The following is a 21,622-nucleotide window of genomic DNA, read 5'->3' on the forward strand; positions in this document are numbered from 1 at the left end:
ACACCTGGTGATGCTCAAGTAACTATCCCTTAGTCCTAGTTGAAGCCAAGATGCCATGGCTCAGCTGCTTAAGAGGACCAGGAGCTTTCCCCATTCAATAGCTCCTTTAAAGAAAGTCAAGACCTATGAATGTCATACCACCAATCACATTGTGAAACCATATCTATGACCTATTTCCAGCTGTCAGTTTTCCCTTGCATGCAGCTGACCCTGGTTTGATCCCCAATATCCCACATGGTCCATTTAGCCTGCCAGAGTGACTCCTGAGTGTAGATCCAGGAATAACTAACCCCTAAGTAAATACAGGGTGTTGCCCCCAAACAAACAACAACAACAAAATGGAGCCATTAAAATCCAGTAAACAGGGGACAGAGAGATAGCACAGAGGTAGGGCGTTTGCCTTGCAAGAGGCCGACCCACACCGACATTGGTTCGAAACCAGGCATCCAATATGGTGCCCCATGCCTGCCAGGAGCAATTTCAGAGCACAGATCCAAATGTAACACCTGAATGCCACTGGGTGTGGCCCCAAAACCAAAGAGAATAAAAATAAAAATAACTCAGTAAACAGTGTAATAGGGAAAAAGACAAGTATACTATTTTTTTGTTTTGTTTTGTTGGGGCCACACTGGCAATGATCAGGGGTTACCTGGCTCAGCACTCGGGAATTTATCCTGGTGGTGCTTCAGGAGACCACATTGGATGCTGGGAATTGGACCTGGATCAGCTGTGTGTCAGGCCTGCTGCAAGAACGTCCTGGCCCCAAATATACTTTAATTTTAAGAAAGGAAATTTGTAGCTAGAGAGGGTATAAAAGTTAAAGTACTTACTTTGCACACAGCCAGTCAAGATCTGTCACTGCATATGATTGGTTCCCTGAACACAGAGCTAGGAGGAAGCACTTAAGTACTACCAATGTGGCCTCCAAACAAAAGCAAATTTCTGGGCCTGATCTGTGGCTCAAATGAGAGTATGTATGTGGATATGTGAGTACCTGAATTTGATTCCCGACACTTCACTGCTCTCCAGGACTACGGAGTGTAGAGCTGGTGATCTCAGAGAATGGCTGTGTGAGGCCTCTGGAAGGGGGAGGGGAAAATCAGATTTCAACGGGAAAATCTAAGGAATTTTTTTTTCTAGCAACCCTGGTAAATCCTATTATTTTACAATGCAACAATTTCTCCCAAGTTTCCAAACTAATCAACATACATTTTTGTTCTCAGCTCAGTCTTTTAATGTCTGCAGTATTTGAGCACATTTCCATTTGTATGATTATTTGTGCTGTCCCTCCTCCTCTCCTTCCCTCCTTCCTCCCTGCCTTCCTTTCTTCATTACCTCCTCTTTTCTCTCTTTCCTCCATCCCTTTCTCCTTCCACCTCTTATTTTTACTTCCTATTTAATGTCCTTTTCTTTCAGTATATCTTATTGGGGTGAGGCTGGGGTCACACACTCAGTGGTGCTTACGAATGACCCTTGGAGATGCACAGGGGAACACAAGCAGTGAGGGAAAGGTAAGAGCATTAACCCATGTACCCTCTCTCTCTGACCCTTGGGTATTATTAAAATCAATATTTATAATTAATTAAATTAAAATATTTCAATGCTACTAACATGTATGCTTAGTTCATGTATTTCTCTTTTCCTCCCAAATATAAACTTTTGTGGGTAGAAATATCTTTGGGGGCATAGTGATAGTAGAACACTTGCTTTTTATGCTGTCAACCCAGATTTGCTTCCCAGCACCATGTATTGGTGGTATCTGGAGGGTGGTTAAGGACAGATCACTGATAAAGAGAACAACTACAGCAGACAAAAATGTGTGTTCATTGGGGCCCGAGAGGAACCTGCTTTGTGGGGATGAATGATCAGATTTTAAATATGACTTTAAGAGTTTTGTTTTTCTTGAGAATTTGGTAAATCACTTTATTTAGAATGCAACCATCTCTTCCAAATTTCTCTATCTTACTAGGGATGTTTCCTCTCTACAGACATCCCCAAGTACACAAGGAGTGATCCCTATGCACAGAGCCAGGAGTAAGCCAATAGAGTGAGACACCAAAACAAGCACAGTTTAAAAAGAAAAAGAAATGTTACTAAGACTGTCTCTGCGAGCCAGGTTTACCTACTGGGGAGGGGGAACATGGACTCCCTCCCGAGGCTGCCGCAACGGCCTCTAAGAAGCAAATACCTTCAGAAAATGTCCTCCAGACTTCCAGGGACGGCGCCAGAGGCTCTTACCTCCCGAGTTGCTTCTCCTGCGACGTCAGACGCCAATAGGGACGCTCACCAGCGTGGGGTCAGGGGTCAGCGTATGGTCAGGGGTCAGGACGCCACAGAGGCGCTTCGGGAGGGCCGGCCCACTTCCTGCTTCCGCCACATGGCCCCCGCCAGGATGGGCCTTTCCCACCCCCACCGAAGCTCCCTTCTCAGACCCACCCAGCTCAGAAGCTGCCAATCCAGGCCAGATGGCCGAGTGAGACCTGTGTTCGGCTCTCTTTGAGATGCTGAAACATGTCCATCTCCCTCGTCATTTTTGGACCCCACCTTAGGAGACCTAGGCCGTTTCTATATTGGAAAATTCTATCTTCTATCTTCTAATATTCTAAATTTTAAGATTCTAAATTCCATATGCTAATATTTTAAATTCTAAATTCTAAAATTCTAATATTCTACATTCTAACATTCTAGAGTCTATAGTCTAAAATCGAAATTCTAAATTCTAAAACTCTATTCTATATTCTAAAATTCTAACTTCTAGCATCCTTAATTCTAAATTCTAAACTCTAAAATTCTAAATTTTATATTATAAAATTCTAAATTCAATATTCTGAAATTCTAATTTCTAAAATTTTGAACTCTAAAATTTTAAATTGTATATTGTATAATTCTATATGCTATACTCTAAAATTCTAAATCGTAAATTCTAAAATTGTAAATTTTATATTCTAGAAATCTTTTTTTTCAATTATAATTTTTTTATCTTTATTTAAACACCGTGATTACAAACAAGATTATAGTTGTATGATTACAGTCATGTAAAGAGCACCCCCCTTCACCGGTGCAACATTCCCACATGCTAAATTCTAAAATTCTAGATTCTATAGTCTAAATTCTAAATTCTAAAATACTCTATTCTATATTCTAAAATTCTAACTTCTAGCATCCTTAATTCTAAATTCTAAACTCTAAAATTCTAAATTTTATATTATAAAATTCTAAATTGAATATTCTGAAATTCTAATTTCTAAAATTTTGAACTCTATAATTCTAAATTGTATATTGTATAATTCTATATGCTATACTCTAAAATTCTAAATAGTAAAATATAAAATTATAAATTTTATATTATAGAAATCTTAAGTATTAATTCTAAAATGTAAGATTCTACATATTAAAAAGTAAATTCTAAATTCTTTATTCTAAAACTCTAAATTCTGAATTATAAAATTCTTAATTATTCTAAATTCTAGGATTTTAAATTCTGAAAACTAAATTCGAAATTCGATTCTAAAATTTGATAAATCAAAATTTGTATATTAAATTTAATATTCTAACCTCAAACTCTAAATTCTATATTCTAAATTTCTGAATCCTATGCTCTAAAATTCTAAATTCTAAAATTCTAAATTTTATATTCTTAAATTCTAAAGTCTAAAATTCTAAATTGTATATTCTAAAATTCTAAATCCTATATTCTAAAATTCTAAATTCTATATTCTAAAATTCTAAATTCTATAAATTTTTTTTGGTTTTTGGGCCACACCCGGCAGTGCTCAGGCGTTACTCCTGGCTGTCTGCTCAGAAACAGCTCCTGGCAGGCACGGGGGACCATATGGGACACCGGGATTCGAACCAACCACCTTTGGTCCTGGATCGGCTGCTTGCAAGGCAAACGCCGCTGTGCTATCTCTCCGGGCCCTAAATTCTATATTCTAAATTCTAAACTTCTAAATTCTATATTCTAATATTCGAAGTATTAAAATTCTAAATTCTAAAATTCTAAAATCTATATTCTAAATTTTTAAATTCTAAATTCTAAAATTTAAAATTCTATATTCTAAAAATTCAAATCCTAAAATACTAAATTCTATATTCTAGAATTCATAAATTTATATTCTAAAAATTAAAATTCTACATTCCAAAGAGTAAATTCTAAATTTGATTCTAAAATTTGATAATACAAAATTCTAAATTCTAAACTCTAAAATACTATATTCTAAATACTAAAATCTAAATTCTAAATTCTATATTCTAAAATTCTTAATTCTAAGCTCTAAAATTTTAAATTCTATATTTTAAAATTCTAAATTCTGAAATTCTAATCTCTAAAACTCTGTATTCCAAAATCTAAATTCTAAATTTTGAAATTGTATATTATATATACTGATTCTAATTCCTAAATTTTAAAATTCTTAATTCTAAAATTCTAAATTTTATATTCAGAATTCTAAATTCTAAAATTCTAAATTCTATATTCTAAAATTCTAAATTCAATATTCTAAAATTCAAATTCTATATTTTTTTTGTGGTTTTTGGGTCACACCCGTCAGTGCTCAGGGGTTACTCCTGGCTCCATGCTCAGAAATTGCTCCTGGCAGGCACGGGGGACCATATGGGACGCCGGGATTTGAACCGATGACCTTCTGCATGAAAGGCAAACGCCTTACCTCCATGCTATCGCTCCGGCCCCCAAATTCTATATTTTAACATTCTAAATTGTAACGTTCTATATTCTAAATTCCTAGAATTCTAAACTCTAAAATTATACCTACTATTCTAAAATTCTATATTATTTGGTCTTGTGCATCCCATTTGGTTCCCAAAACACGGAAAAATTTCTCATTCCATAGCCAGGTATATCCACTGCACGTAGCCGGCTGTGGCCCAAAATTTATAAAGGAAACTTAAAAACCCATAAATACTCAAATAAAATACTAAATTGATAAAGCTCTACATTTTATTCTAAAATTCTAAAATTCTAAACTCTGAATTCTAAAATTTTTAATTCTATATTCTAATTCTAAGATTCTAAATTCTGAAATCTAAATTCTAAACTCGGTTACAAAATTCGATAAATCAACATTTGTATTCTAAATTTTAAAATTCTAAGCTCAAATTCTATATTCTTTATTCTAAAATTTGGAATCTATATGAAAAATTCTAAATTCTAAAATCTAAAATTCTAACTTCTATATTCTAAAATTCTGAATTATAAATTCTAAAATTCTAAATTCTAAAATTCTGAATTATAAATTCTAAAATTCTGAAGTCTGAAATTCTAAATTACTAAATTCTAAAATTATAAATTCTATATTCAAATATTCTAAATTCTAAAATTCTACATTCTATATTCAGAATTCTAAATTCTAAAATTATAAATTCTATATTCTAAAATTCAATATCCTATATTCTAAAATTTAAATTCTACATTCTTACATTCTAAATTCTAACATTCTGTATTCTAAATTCCTAGAATTCTAAATTCTAAAATTCCAAATATATTAAATTATACCTACTATTCTAAAATTCTAAATTACTTGGGCATTGAGCCATGCTAGCCAAGACAGACTGTGGTTTCATGCCCCCTGCATCCCATTTGTTTCCCAAAAATTCTAAATTGATAAATCTCTACATTTTACCCTAAAACTCTAAAATTCTAAATTATAAAATGCTGAATTCCACATTCTATTTTCTAAGATACTAAATTCTAAAATCTAAATTCTAAATTCTATTTTGAAATTCAATTAAATTCTAAATTCTAAAATTTTAAATTCTATATTCAGAATTCTAAATTCTAACACTCTAAATTCTGTATTCTAAAGTTCTAAATTATATTTCTAAAATTCTATTTTCTATACTCTAAAATTATAACTTCTAAAATCTACATTCTAAAATTTAAAATTATTTATTCTACATTTCTAAATTCTAAAATTAAAAATTCTATAGTCTAAAATTCTAAAAGAAACTATAAGAAGAACAAAATTTGTTCCTGCCAATATAAGAAAACCATTCTATGACATAGTTCAGGAAACAGTACAGAGGTAAGTCATACATAGCATAATAATATAACAATAGTAAGTCATACACATATACATTACATAACTTAACAAAACATTACATAACATAACATAACTAATATAACATAACATAACATAACAACATAACATAACATAACATAACATAACATAACATAACATAACATAACATAACATAACATAACATAACATAACATAACATAACATAACATAACATACATAACTAGAAAATTCCCCACATTGCATTATATTTTCTCTTGAGTCTACCAAATATGGTCTTGAGGCCTCCTGCAATGCTCAGTTGAGCACGAACTCAATAATCATGGGCAGTTACATTAAACTCTGGCCAGTTGAAGAAAATCAAAGACTGGGACCTCAGAAATTATGAGTACTGTTTTTTTCCTAGGGATTTGGGATACCAGAGACAGGATGGTTTATAAACCATAGAAGTTTAGTCTTTCAGTTCTAGAAGCTGTGATATACATGATCTTTCTTTTTTGGGAGGAGAGTGAAATTGTTTTATTTTATTTTTAATTAATATCTTTATTTAAACACCTAGTTTACAAATATGATTGTAGTTGGATTTCAGTCATGCAAAGAACACTCCCCTTCATCCTTGCAACATTCCCATCACCAATGTCTCAAATCTCCCTCCTCCCCACCCTACCCCCACCCGTACTCTATACAGGCTTTCTACTTCCCTCATTCATTTACATTTTCATGATAGTTCTCAATGTAGTTATCTCTCTAACTGCACTCATCACAGTTTGTGGTGAGTTTCATGTCGTGAGCTGGACCTTCCAGCCTTCCTCTCTTTTGTCTTTGAAAATTATTGACATAATAATTGTGATAGCATTCAGAATGGACATTATTTTTCAAACCACTGTGATCATAAATCATGATTCAGAATTTAAAATTGGCTTTATGTTATGTAACAATTTGACATCAAAATAGGTCATTGTGACATAATATGTTTGGATTCTGAAGTCAGAATATACATTACTTTGCATACCTCTATGGCATCATAATTCATGATTCTGTGACAAAATATATATTAATTTTAAAATCCAATGTGATCATTAGTCATGATACTTACGTCAAAATTGGCTTTGTGTTGTGAAATATTTTGACAACATAATAATATGTGCTTCTGATGTGGTATTTCGGGGTTCTTTAGACAGAATGAACATTAATTTGCACTCCAATGGGACATCCTATTTCATGATTCTGAAGTCAGATTGGCATTAATTTTCAAAGATGTGTAATCACCATTGGCTTTATGTTGTGAAATATTTTGATATCATTATTCATACTACTGACATGTTTCAGGTTTGACGTCTGAATAAAATTTAATTTGCACACAAATATTACATCATAATTCATGTTTTTGAAGTCAGAATGGACATTATTTTTGATACCACTATACCATTACAATTCATAATTTTGAATTCCTAATGGACAATTTTTTACCTGGGCGATCATGATTCACGATTCTGATTGCAAAATTGGCTTTATGTTGTGAAACATTTTGACATCAGAATTCGTTTTTGTGACTTCAGATTTTGGCTCTGAAGTCAAAATGGAAATTATTTTGCACACAATTGTAACATCATAACTCATGACTCTGATCATCAAGACCTTATTTTTCTAACTTGTTTGAACATGTTCATTGAAACTGACATGACAATTGGCTTTATTTTTGGAAACATTATAAGATTCTGATTGTGACCCTATATTTCTAGAAGTTGAATTCAGAATAGACATTATTTTTTACAGTGTGACATCATAATTTATGATTCTGAAGTCACAATGGAGAATATTTTTCGAACCACTTAGAACATGATTCAACATCACAATCAGCTTTATGTTGTGAGATATGTTGACATCTCAATAAGTGCTTGTGACATCATATTTCAGGTTCTAACGTCAGAATGTACATCAAAAGAGTTGTGTCAGGTTCAGTTCATAAAAATTTCTACCTCTGTTTCCCTCATGATAATGTATGGGTAAGATCTGCTATGGATATGTTCAAACCATTTAGTGGACTTTTGAATAAGTTATTAGAGAGGGGTCTGATTTGATTTTTATACCTGTGGCTGACAGTTTTCTCAGAAACATTTATTGAACAGGCTTTCCTTGCTCCTTTATACAATCTTACCTCCTTTATTATTCAATATTTGAGATTAGCTGGCCATATGACTCAGGATCTTCAATAATGTAATTTTGGGTGGCCTCTGACGCAACAAGGGCCAAGTACCATCCCATGACCACCAACAAGTTTGGGTTTTGCTGCCAGCTGTGGAGGCAAGGAAACAAGGCTCAGAGAGAAGGACCAGCTTGAGTGGTCCTGGCTCAGGAGACCTGCTCACAGGACAAGAACATGGAACTTGGAGCATCTCCGGGGACCACCAAGTGTCCTGGCTCCCTCCCCACAATGACTGAGATTGGGAGAACTCTGAATAGAGGCGGAGCAGTCTAATTCCCAACCAACAGCCACAGTGGGAGCAGCAAAGATGGGGCCCCATTCACTGCCACCCCCAGTTCTTTAGAGGAGCGAATTTCAGAGGAGCCAATGGGTTTTGGTACTTGAAAGGTGAATTGCGGCGGCCTGGGCAGGCCCCAGTAATGACGGCAGGGACCCAGGCATCCAGAAGGTGAGGTCTGGGCTGAGAGTGGGAGGCCGGGGCCTCTGGCTTGTCAGTAGGAGATGCTAGATTTGCCTCCGGGCGAGTTGAGAACTCTGTTATGGGAGTGAGGCCGGGGCCCAGCCTGGGCTCAGGGCTCTGGAGAGCTGGCATGGGTTCAGTGTTGACGCTGTATGCTGCCTGGGCCGGTGCTTCTCCAGGTGCTGAACTAGCTGCAGCTGTTGGTTCAGGCTGGGGGTCATCTCCTTCACACATGAACAAATGGTCCTTGGGTTTGTTTGGGTGAGCCAAGGGTGCAAAAATGGTCACCAGGGACCCAATAATGTCGCTGGACTTCCCCCTGGAGGATTTAGGCGCTGTGAAGGCTACTGGGGCACAGGAGACTCGAAGATGCTGCTCCCTTTCCCTCCTGGGGAATTGGTCCTCTTCGGAGCATTCTGAGGTTCTTTGGTGGATTCGAAGATGTTGACGCCTTTCTATTGGGCCTACTGAAGCCTGCTGGGGCCCCGCCTCTTCTTCCTTCCTTCCTTCCTTCCTTCCTTCCTTCCTTCCTTCCTTTCTTCCTTCCTTCCTTCCTTCCTTCCTTCCTTCCTTCCTTCCTTCCTTCCTTCCTTCCTTCCTTCCTTCTTTCCTTCCTTCCTTCCTTCCTTTATTCTGTCAATTGATCAGTTGAATTATTTAAAATCGACTAGTTCTGCTCTTTTTCACACTGCATTTTTTTCATACTTTATGAGGAACCAAACCTACCTGAAATGCTTATGCGTGAACAGTGTACTAATTCAGAACACTACATGTCTGTTGGTTCTTATCTGTTCCTATTCCAAGTTCAGTAGTTTGTATTTGATGAAATATATATAAATAGTAAATACATATATATAAATATATATTAAGCTGTTTTTTAAAACACAACTGGAAAGATACTGATTCTTGACACACATAAATAAAATATATTTATCAAATTAAAAGCATTTTTAGTAGAAAACCTGAGGGATAAACAAAGTTAAGCATCAAGAAGGAGTTTCTATATGAAATTCTATGTATTTTGAAGTGGTCTAGCTAAAGGCCCTATAAAGAGGCCCAGATAAGTTCCCATTCAAAAGGCCAAAAAGAATTGCCCTTCTTTTTTGATATTTTTTTATTTTGGGGACACCCAGTGATGCTCAGAGGTTATACCTGGCTATGTGCCCATAATCACTCCTGGCTCAGGGTACCTTATGGGGTGCCAGGGATCAATCCTATGTCTAGGTCAGCCACATGCAAGGCAAACGTCCTACCGCTGTGCTACCAACCCAGCTCCTATATCCAGGGTTGGCTTCTAAGCACAGAACCAGGAGAAAGCCCTAAAAACTACTGGGTATGGCTCCCACAACATAAAATTAATGTGATTAATTAAAAGTTCCAGGGATCTATGGGCCCAGAGAGATAGCACAGCGGCGTTTGCCTTGCAAGCAGCCGATCCAGGACCAAAGGTGGTTGGTTCGAATCCCGGTGTCCCATATGGTCCCCCATGCCTGCCAGGAGCTATTTCTGAGCAGACAGCCTGGAGTAACCCCTGAGCACCGCCGGGTGTGGCCCCAAAAAAATTTCAGGGATCTAAATCCTGGGTTTTATTTTGATTCATTCATAAACACTTATCCTCTGACACTTTTGCCAAAGGACAAAGCCTTGTTAGATGAAGCAGAGAGATGTGCTGAAAAACATCTAAAGCGTGTTTACCCTGTGAGCTACTAGGCTTGATACATATTTAGGGGTGGTCGCTGGTTTTCAAGTATTAGCTTTTAGTTAATATTCATTAATTTAGATTTTGAGACATATGCAGTTATGACTAGGGACTATTCCTGGCCTTATATTTCGAAATTCCTTGAGATAATATTTAGGAGACCATGAAGTTTTGGGATCACAACCAGGCCTACTACATGCAAAGTACATGCCTAATCCATCAAACTGTCTTTCCAGCCCCATATGGGTATAGTTTTTCAGGACTCTGCTTAGATGAGTGCCATATTCAAGTACCTACAAGTTCTGAACATTCAAGTGAGTATTTGTATATGGCAAGAGAAAACAGCTTATATCCAGATTTGCCCATTGGGTTTATGGCAAGTCCTAAAGATGACAAGTCATCTTCTATATTGGTACTAACCTAAGGTATAGCCAATGGCTACAGAATAACTTAGAAAACAGACACTTCTATCCTCTGAAAGCAACAAATGAAGAACATTTTCAAGGACCTGTATTCTACATCTTCATTTCAGTGCTTGGCAAAAAATGGTTAGTGGAGAGCTCACAGGATTTCTCTCTCTGCAAATATTAGTCTCTTCAGATGATGAAAATAAATGACACTGGAAAAGGTATCATTTCTTCGCCTTTAATGAAAAGTTCCTCTGTGGTCATGTCAACAATAGACTCAACGCTTAGGGTGAATGGAGGCTCAGTCACAATGCAGCGAGGTACTAAGGGTAAGTTCTTTGCCCAAACTTTGGCTTTCTCAGGTACTTTACAGAAAAGAAGTTACACAGCATTCACATGCAAGATGTTTCCCACTGGAGAAACACATTACCTATAACAGTAGTAAAGGCTATTTATTCATGATACATTTTTTAATTGTATTTAAAAAGTGCAGTTGGGTAATCAAGTGAATTCATTTGAAGAGGGAGTATTTGATTTTTAGTATACTGAAACAGTACCATTGTTATGAAAGAAACACAATTCATACGACGTTGAATTCATCATTTAACTTGAATTTGCATAAACTTTATAACCTATAAATCAGTGATAATAAATCCTACCAAAATATTCTGTTATGATTAAACACATGTAAAATCATCTAATGTAAGGTATGAGTAACAGTAGATAGTCATGGAAACTATTTTCTATACTAAAACATAAGGTAACAGAAAAACAACTAAGATCCAAAAATTTACTCCACCTAACTTAGTTTAATTGCTTTTTTAATTAATGGAAACTATTCTCAATGAGAAAGAATAAAGATTAGAAATCTCTCAGATGAAAAATTGTCATATCTTCATGTTTCTAAGAAAATATAATATTAGTATTTACATTAATGGAAGAAATTAAATGTCAGTGGGCCGGAGCAGTGACGCAAGCAGTAAGGCATCTGCCTTGCCTGTACTAGCCTAGGAAGGACTGTGGTTTGATCCCTCGGCATCCTATATGGTCCCCCAAGCCAGGAGGTATTTCTCTATGCATTGCCAGGAATAACCCATAAACATCACCGGGTGTGAAAAAAAAAATTAAATGTCTGTAGAAATGGTTTTTAAATTTAGCAAATTTCAACAGGAAAGTACTTGATAAATGATAATAGAGAGAGCAACAGAGCATTTGCATTTAAAACATTCTTTTCTATAAATTCATAGAGAACCTGATTAATCTATTGCTTCATAGGTCTACTGGCATATTAGTAGAGCTAAGAAATTCATAATCACTGACTAGGCCCAAATGCTAAAACTCACCTAAAAGTCGTCATTTATGAAAACATGATTTTAAACAAAAAGAGTAGCAGGTTAAATTCAGATATAAATGGAGATAGAGTCCATGGCCATTTCATAGCATATTATAACTAGGGAAAGAATCACAGAGAAGAGAAAGAGAGATGTCACTGAGGTACTTAGAAGTGTTGAACCAAAGCCCAGCTCACAATTTTCTCTTTTTAATTAACTTCTATTATTTTAAACCCCAGCATTTGACAGTGAATGTCCAGTCAATAAATACATATACACCAAAATAAGCAGAACACATGCACCAGCAATTACCCTAAAAGACAGTAAAAGGAGGGAGATTCCTTCTCCACCCATTTTTTGCCACGCCATACAGTATAGACACCTCCATTTTAAGGGAAGCACACTCCAGATGTATCTATTATTATTTTCCTGGAGCAGGGAGCTGATATTCCCCCAAGAAATATTTAGGCAGCATGCCTGTTGGTGAATGTCAATTATACCCCCATGTGGATTACTGCCAATATTTCTCAGATTCATACCATAGTGACTTTACATTTTTTTTTCTTACTATTGGGCACATTCTCTCCCTTGCAAAATACATGGGTCAAAATTACAGGTCTCAATCTATGACTCAGGGAAATTTTCAGCACCAAGTTTGCTAAGAGTATCCCTTGCTGGCCAGATAAAACTGCATTTCTAAGCAAGTGCGTGGCCAGTGAAAATGCAAACCTGCATTTCTAGTTTCAGCTTCTAGGCGGTAAACAGTTTCTATCTTTCTTGCCTTTTGCTATTCTGGCCAGCTGAAAAATTGTAGCAAAACATGTTTCTCATCCTTTGTCATAAGAACCTCCTTTCTAAACTAGAACAACCCTTCTCCTTATATTACTTCCTCCCCTTTAAGCTCGGGATTCTTTTCCTGTATTGGTTAGTTTTGATATGTATATTCTAGGGCCTGCTATCATTGTGTCCCTTTTACTAAGACTCCCTGCCTTTTGTCAACGCAGAAATTCCTTTCATACCAGAGACTTATATATATGTTACCAACATAGAAAATTGTCTCACATTTATTGAAGACGTGGGTCTCCATACATTTTACTTTGTGTAGTTTCATCATTTCATATTTCGCCGCCCATGCAACCCACTTTCCCTGAAGTAGATTCATTGAAATTCCACTGATGGCTCTAGGATAGAAGCCACCTCCTGCATTTTTTATTTCTCTATTTTTCTTTTTTTTTCTTTCTGTCATGATTTTGGACCTAATTTAACAATATTCCAGAGCTCCTCCTTATTCAATTCTTAGTAGTGATCAGGCTTCACTTAGAACCAGAGATCAAACCCAGGCCTCCTGCATGCAAAGAATATTTTCGGCTCATTGAGAAATATCTTTGGCCCCAATGTTACCCTTTAAGCTGTATTTGAAATGTTATTAACTGGTGCTGACCTGAGGTCACTAGGCCTACCCTAAAATAGAGAGCTACGATTTGTGACAGTTCTTTAATAACGATGACACAACCTAATTATAAATGTCTTGGAGTTCCATCAGGCTGAAATCTAATTGGTAGAGTACAGAGAGAAGAGAACACGGTGCACATATAGATAGAGATGATAGGGCAAAAGGAATGATCCCCATTTGCAAATGACATGTAATTCCATGTTGAAAGTCCCCACCAAAAACTCTTCTAGAACTATCTAACAAATACCAAAACTTCCAGATAAAATACACTAAAACCGACTGTAAAGTAGCAGGGAATGTTGCATTTTATATTGCTTCCTGACTTGTCCTGACCCTGAATAATACTATACCTAAGAAATTGGATTTGAAATGACATAGGGTCTTAGAAAACAAAACTTTCACTACTTTTCTTTGTCCACACCACCCTCCTTTTAATACTTTATATAATTTTGGAGTTTCAATTAACCTTTTAAAAAAGAGCTTGTTGTTTCCCCTCGGCTGGTCATCATAACAATGTGTTGCAGCTTATTTGACCCTTCCAACAACTGTCTACCATAACAGTAGTGTTAACCTATTTTTGTCCAGCTCGAAACTGGAGCTCATATATGTTACAACATAAGCAGGTTGCTTAAGGTCACAAACCCACAAGGTCAAGATTCTATCCCAGTTCCAGCTCTGGTCCTGAACCAGTTGTAGTTTTTTGTAAATCCTTCTTGTTTTGTTTTTCACACAAATATAAAAAGTCTCCATGACCATCCATGTATAGGACATTTTCGTGACTTTTTTTTCTGGTAGCTACATATTGTTTCATTTTGTATATGTACCAGAGTTTCTTTAGCTACTCATCTATTTTCAGGCATCTGGGTTTGTTTACAGATTCTGGTTATTGTAAACAGTATTGCAATGAATATAGTGTGCAAAAGGCACTTTTTTTTCAAATCAAATAATCGTCATCACTTCAGTTTCTGGTGAGGATATTTAAGGTGCTCACTTAAGGAACATTAATGTACATATGCAGGATTGCTGACAATGTAGTGACAATGCTCTAGATTATTTCTCTAGGATTTACTCATCTTTCCCCATTGGCAACTATTTCCCAATTCCACCCCCCTTTCTTTAGCTCCCGGTAACCCCATTCTACTCTCTAGTTCGACTAGTTTATGTTGATAGGTGCAGCATAGAAATGTCATATCATAATTCACCTTTATCTGACTAATCTTAGTACAATGCCCTCAAAGTCTATTGATGTTGTCACCAACAGCAGATTTTTCTTCTTTATCCTAGATGAATGACATTACATTTTCTTTAATCATATCCTCACTGAAGGAATGGTTCTCCCATTAGTTTGTTTCTGGAGAGACAGCACAACGGTGTTTGCCTTGCAAACAGCCGATGCAGGACCAAAGGTGGTTGGTTCGAGTCCCAGTGTCCCATCGGGTCCCCCGTGCCTGCCAGGAGCTATTTCTGAGCAGACAGCCAGGAGTAACCCCTGAGCACTGCTGGGTGTGACCCAAAAACCAAAACCCAAAAAAGTAATCTGGGTGATACCCTGGACAGCTGCTCTTCAAACTATCTCGTAAAAGTGTAAAAAGCAGAGGGTCCAGAAACAAGATGCCACTACCGACGACTTATCCAGGCCACCAGAGTTCCAGGGCAAAGATCCCATGGCTGGGACCTTGGCAGGAGTATCTGCGAGTGCCCAAGTGACCCATTCCTGATACCCAAAGGCGGCCTTGTCCTGGAAGATGAAACAACCTAAGAAATCATTGAGCTCTTGTGTAATTCTCTGGAGGAATCCCAGGAAGATTCCAAATGCAGAGATAATACACTGTTACCACTGAAGATGACTTTATTATAATTTATTTTATTTATTTATTTTATTATTATTATTCATTTTCGAAACTTTGAGCCCATATAGGACACTGTGCCAACCAGGCAGAGGCTCAAATGCCAATGAGATCTTTGGCTCTGCTTCTCCAGAGGTATCCCACAAGGATCCAAAGGCAGACAATGCATTGTTTCCACTGAAGAAGGCGACTTGATCATACTGTTTGGAGACTCCAACCATATTGAGGACACTGTGCTGAACCAGCTGAAGGCACTGATGGCCTCATGGGTTTCTGTGCTGCAAGCACTCACAACTTCAGTGCTGCTGAAAGCTCTAAAACTACCACAGATTCTGTTGTCAACGATGACTCTGCAAACTGGCATCTTGGCTCCACCCCCAGTGCTGCTGACGGTTCCCAATGCCACCAAGGATTCTGAGATCACAGATGACTCTGGAAAATAAGAATTTTATTAAGTATTCCTTTAATATATTAGATATATTGCAATTTTCTTAAGTAGTGATGAGATATAATATGTATATTAGGAATAGTAAGGGCCCGGAGACATAGCACAGTGGCATTTGACTTGCAAGCAGCCTATCCAGGACCAAAGGTGGTTGGTTCGAATCCCAGTATCCCATAGGGTCCCCCGTGCCTGCCAGGAGCTATTTCTGAGCAGACAGCCAGGAGGAACCCCTGAGTGCCACCGGGTGTGGCCCAAAATCTAAAAAAAGAAAAAAGAATAGTAAGAATTTTATTAAGTAGTTTTCTTTAACTGGATTAGGCATATTACACATTTTCTTGAATAGTGCTTAGTTCTAAGTATATTAGGCATAGCAAGAATCTTATTAAATAGTTATAGATTAAGTATAGTAAGTAATAAGCTTAACTAAGTCCAGAAGTCAGTATACTTTATTAGTAGTAGATGTATTAGCATTTCTTACTTTTGATTAGAGTCATGAAATACTTTAATGATCACTAACACTCTAGATGATCACCAAAACATGTCAGGATTAGAATAAGTCCCGAGGTCACCCACAGGTGTGGATGAGGACCTCATGATGAAATCACATCACTTTTCGCAAAACACAGAGTGATCAGTGCAGATTACTTTCAATGTGCTGAAGCAGGGCTGACGGCAGGTATAGATAACTTGATGCAGAGATGGGGATCAAACCCAGTTTGGCCCAGATATGGCAAACACCAAAAATTATATATATAATTTCTCTGGTCTCTGAACACAACACATTCAAAAAGGTAAAGCTCAACTACTCTAAGAAATTAAACGAGTGGCTGGAAAGTAAGAGCAATAGGGAGGGGCTTGACCTTGAGTTTAGCAGAATTAAGTTCCCAGTTTAGGCCATATCCCTGCCTCATCTGGGCACCTCCCCACCTGTCTCCCAAGCAGAAGGCCCAGGGCAGCTCTCACCTACTGCCCGCAGGTGCTTGTACGTCTCCAGCATCACATCTTTATAGAGTTTCTTCTGAGAAGCATCCAAGCATGGCCACTCTTCCATAGAAAAGATGATGGCACATCAGGGAAAGTCACCATGTCCTAAACACACAAAGAGGAGGTCAAGGCCATGCTCACCTAGGGCATTAGGGTGAGAACAGGACCCTCTAGTTTTCTAGAAGGAATAATGCCCTCTCCTTCCTGCCCTTCTCTTCATAGTACCCAAAGGGAAGGTCCACAAATATCAAGCTAGAAAGCCAGATAGGCCAATAGGATGTGTGCCACTATTCTAGGTTTTTGGAGGTGCTGCTTTGCAGACAGACCACCCAGGGCTAATCCACGCATTAGAATCACTGAACACTGGTGGATGAAATGTCTGAGTATAGTATCTGAAGTAGCTAAAATAACAACTCATGATGTGGCCCCAAATGCTAAATAAACACTGGCTCCTCATGTCCCCAGAGCCTGTCTCTGCCAAGATACAAGGATCAGAGTAAGGAAATTCTGGTGAATCAAACATTGCTTGGCATAATCAGCATTCCGGTTCACTTGCAAATAAAACTTTTCTGGTGCAGGTCAAAATGACACAACACAAAACAACAATGCTCCCTCAAAAGATACTTTGCTTCCTGGAAAGATCCTTTGCTTTCTTTTCCCAATTAGAGCCACAAGCTACAGGACTGCAGACAAGGAGGCTTTGGAAGTGCAACTGATTTACTGAGGAGAAGTGTGTCTGTGGAGAGGAGGCTGACTCTGCAGAGTAAGTGAGAAAATAGTTGAGCTGTGTGTCCTGGACCTAAGCAACAGAATCAGGAAGGGTGCAGAAAGGGACAATCCTGGGTCAATTCCAGGAACAGGCTAGTGTCCCTTGGTACTGTCAGGAGTGAACTCACTCAGAGAGTGAGTCTCTATGGAGACTAAAGGAAAAACCCCGAGCATAACCATGGCTCAAATTTCAACACAAAAGAAAAGAATCATACATAACTCAGCACTAAGCAACCCAAACTAAATAAAAACAAAACTTCACTGTGAAATGAATATGTAGGAAAGGGCTCTGCTGTGTTTTTAAGATCAAACTAAAAATTATTCACCTGGATTCCAGACTTAGGGACCCCAAGGAGACTTTACAAGACATGCAAGGAGGGTCCTTGCAAGAAGGAGATATGGGCAGAGTTATAATCCTGACATAGGAAGCAGCCGCACATTACAAAAGATCCTTGTGATAAAACCAGAGGACAATTTACTGCATGTTTGCCAGAGAAGGGGGCTGTCCCAGGCTGAAATCCCAACACACCTATAATCTCCCCATCCAGATGGTATGATTCTAGAGTGAAGAGTCATAAGAATTCCATTTTGGCTATGGTGCCATAAACCAGAAATACATCGAAGAGCCTTTCCCCAAGAGAGTTAGCAATGTTATTTATGATTGAAATTCAAGGTCTTCTTTCTCAACAACAACCTGTTCTCTACTATCAGGAGTGCAAACCTGGAATATGTCATTCAACAGGGTCACTAGTGGTGACTCAGAATAATGAATCCATAGCAATGCCTGAGCAACGAATGGCAAGCCCCCAAATCAAACACAAGACAACCAACCAGGACAAAGGCAGCCTCAATCTGCAAAGAACAGCGCCCTTGCCAGGAGTGTCAGCAGCCACAAACCCTCCCCAGATTGCTTCCTAAAACATCTCTGAACCGCATAGGTCCAAGAGGGATTGTACTCCTTTCTTTCTCCTCTGTCCTCCTTAGAGCCCATGCAGCACCCTTACCTGGGGATAGCACGTCACTGTTTGAGACTCCATCTTCCCTGGCCTGGATTATTTCTGAAGAGCAGCAGCAATGCCTATTGTGCAATTCCTAAGGAAAAGTCACAGCCTTGAGCAACAAGGATGAGCTTGAGTCCTGCCCTGCTGCTTCCTCTGGGTTTGCTGGATTCGAACCCTGAGTAGCAGCACATCTGAACCAGGCACCCAACCTCCACTCCTAGTCCAGGGTACATGTGGAAAGTGCCCAAAGTGAGTTTTGTCCACCAAATTAATATTCAAAATGATCCACAGAGCTTATAAAGGACCAGGATGGGATGTGTGCCTGCAGTTGAAGTTTCTAGACTGAACATCTACTTTGCAATCAACAGGGCTTTGGGGGTAAAGCTGGACCCTTGGGGATGGACCAATCTGCCCTTGACCTTGCTGGCAGTGGCCCAACACTCCCTTGCAAAAATAATTCTTGTGCATAAAATGCCTCCTTTTCAAAAAATATGCTTTCCAAAATGCTCACACCAAAAGCCTGGGGTCACTGGGTCACAGAGCAATAAGACATCTGCCTTGCCAATGTTTGCCTAGAACACATCATGGTTCAATTCCCCGGCTAGGTTAGGACAGACCACAGTTCAATCCCCCCACACCCCATATGGTCCTCCAAGCCATAGGCGACTTCTGCCTTCCTTCCTTTCTTTTTTTTTGGGGGGGTTTGGGTCACACCTGGCAGTGCTTAGGGGTTACTCCTGGCTAGTCTACAATGAGAAATCGCTCCTGGGGCCGGAGAAATAGCATGGAGGTAAGGCATTTGCCTTTCATGCTGAAGGATGGTGGTTCAAATCCCAGCATCCCATGTGGTCCCCTGTGCCTGCCAGAGGCAATTTTTAAGCATAGAGCCAGGAGTAACCCCAAAGCACTGGCGGGTGTGACCCAAAATACAAAAAAAGAAAATAAAATAAATTGCTGCTGGCAGGTGCAAAGGACCGCATGGGATGCTGGGATTCAAACCACCATCCTTCTGCATGCAAGGCAAATGCCCTATCTCCATGCTATCTCCCTGGCCAGCCCCTAATCCATGAGCAATTTCTGAGTGCAGAGTCAGGAGTAACCCATGAGCATCAACAAGTGTAGCCCTCTAAAAATATTTTGTTCTATTACAGAATTTGCATAAAAATAAGTCATGACAATCACTACAATATATTTAGTATTTCCGGAAAAATCCAAAGTAAGGAGCAGATAATTAACATATAATGAATTCATATTGTAAACACACAGATTGCAGAATACCTCATAGCAAATGTTTCTTTTCAACAAACAGAGCAATACAGGTATCTATGGCATTCTAAAGGGTCTCTGTGACAGCGGTTCCTGTCATCCTAGATTCTCAATGACACGAATTTGCCTTACATTTATTCAAAGACAGAGTATGGTCTCGTTCTCTCAAACAATCAGTCACAGAGATTTCAGAGGAAAACTGCATAATTCCATCATTTATTGTTAAGTTTAGCATGTTATGGTCTCACTGATTAACATGCAGATAAATGGAAGTTTATTTAAATGGAGAGGTTTACCTCATAGGACATTACAAAATTAACAAATGCTTCCAATAGTCTCTGTGAGTGCATAGCCCTCTTCATGGACTGGTCATGCTGAATTCTCTTTCTGCTCTGTGGGTACAGAGATTGAGAAGGGAACTAGTACTGTAGTCCAATTTTGGTCCACAGTTGTGTACTCACAGGTGCACCTAGTAAACTCTGACAATTAGATGTGGCATTTATTGAAGATTTGTAAGGCCTCTTGATAAAGCATCACCAGTTCACGGATGTACTGCTTGTAGCAGAAGGTAGACAAAGGTTTGAGTGTATGGGTGCTATAAACCAAGGTAATCATGTTTAACTTGGTAAAACAACTGTCATTTCCTTGCTGCAGTATTGTGGTTTTCAACAAGGGTACCAGGAGGATCCATCCATAGCAAGCAGTTTTGCACAATAGTGCTAGAAGGAGATAAAGTGATAGACGTGATATATATTAAGCAACAACAATAATGTGAAACAGTGTTTAAAAGGAATAAAAGAAAGTGATAGAGAAAGAATAAATACATCTGCCCAAGTGGCAGGCAGTGGATAGGGTGGTGCCTTCCTGGGGCACCGCCTCCACACACATGAAGTGGCTGCAGCCTCTGAGTGCTAAGAACATGAGACTGGAAGCAGGGGAGCGACACTGGAAAGAAAATCTTCCCTCCAGATGCCCCAGGACCCACGGAGACCTCTCAACCTCTTGATCCAAGCAGCGAAGGCAGGTTATTGGTGATTCCTACGCAGGGTGTGATGAAAGAGAAAAGAAAAAAAATTGGAGAATGTTATGATGTTAAACAACTGCCAACAGTAGTCTTAAATATAGAGGTTCCAGCTATTTAGCAGCCACTTCCGGGCCCTGAGGTGTCAATCTATTCCGATGCAGAAACTGAAGGATCAGTGTCACAGAAACATAACACACATCCATCTTTGTGTCTTTCTTAGAGCTCTGGGTGCAGCTAATGAATGCATTTGTGAAAGCCAGGGTAATGCCCCCATAGAACTGAGAGCAAATACCCACATTTATCTTCCCTGGATACTATTTCAATGTTTTTGGTTTGGTATCTGGACATCTTGGATTGAGGAAATCTCTCTCAGGTCTCTTTACCTGCTCATGGTGGTAGTCTAGAATTTTGGGTCCTGAGCATCTCCTGCTGCACTGCCCTGCCCAGTAGGGAGGATTCAGCCTGTGTCCCAAAGCAATATCATCCTCACAATCCTGTTAGGTCAGAATTGCTGCCAGTTTGGGGGAGTTGTGAGCATTGGAACCTTGAAATTTGAGATTTGTCTTGAGATTACTCCTTACTTATTTAAGATTATGATTTACAGCAAATCAATACAATAGCTTTAACCACATAAATTTAGTATAAACTCACCCTAATATAAATATACCCAAGGAGTTCTACCAGTTTCTCAATGCG

Source organism: Suncus etruscus, chromosome X (assembly GCF_024139225.1).
Source record: "Suncus etruscus isolate mSunEtr1 chromosome X, mSunEtr1.pri.cur, whole genome shotgun sequence".
Lineage (NCBI taxonomy): Eukaryota > Metazoa > Chordata > Mammalia > Eulipotyphla > Soricidae > Suncus > Suncus etruscus.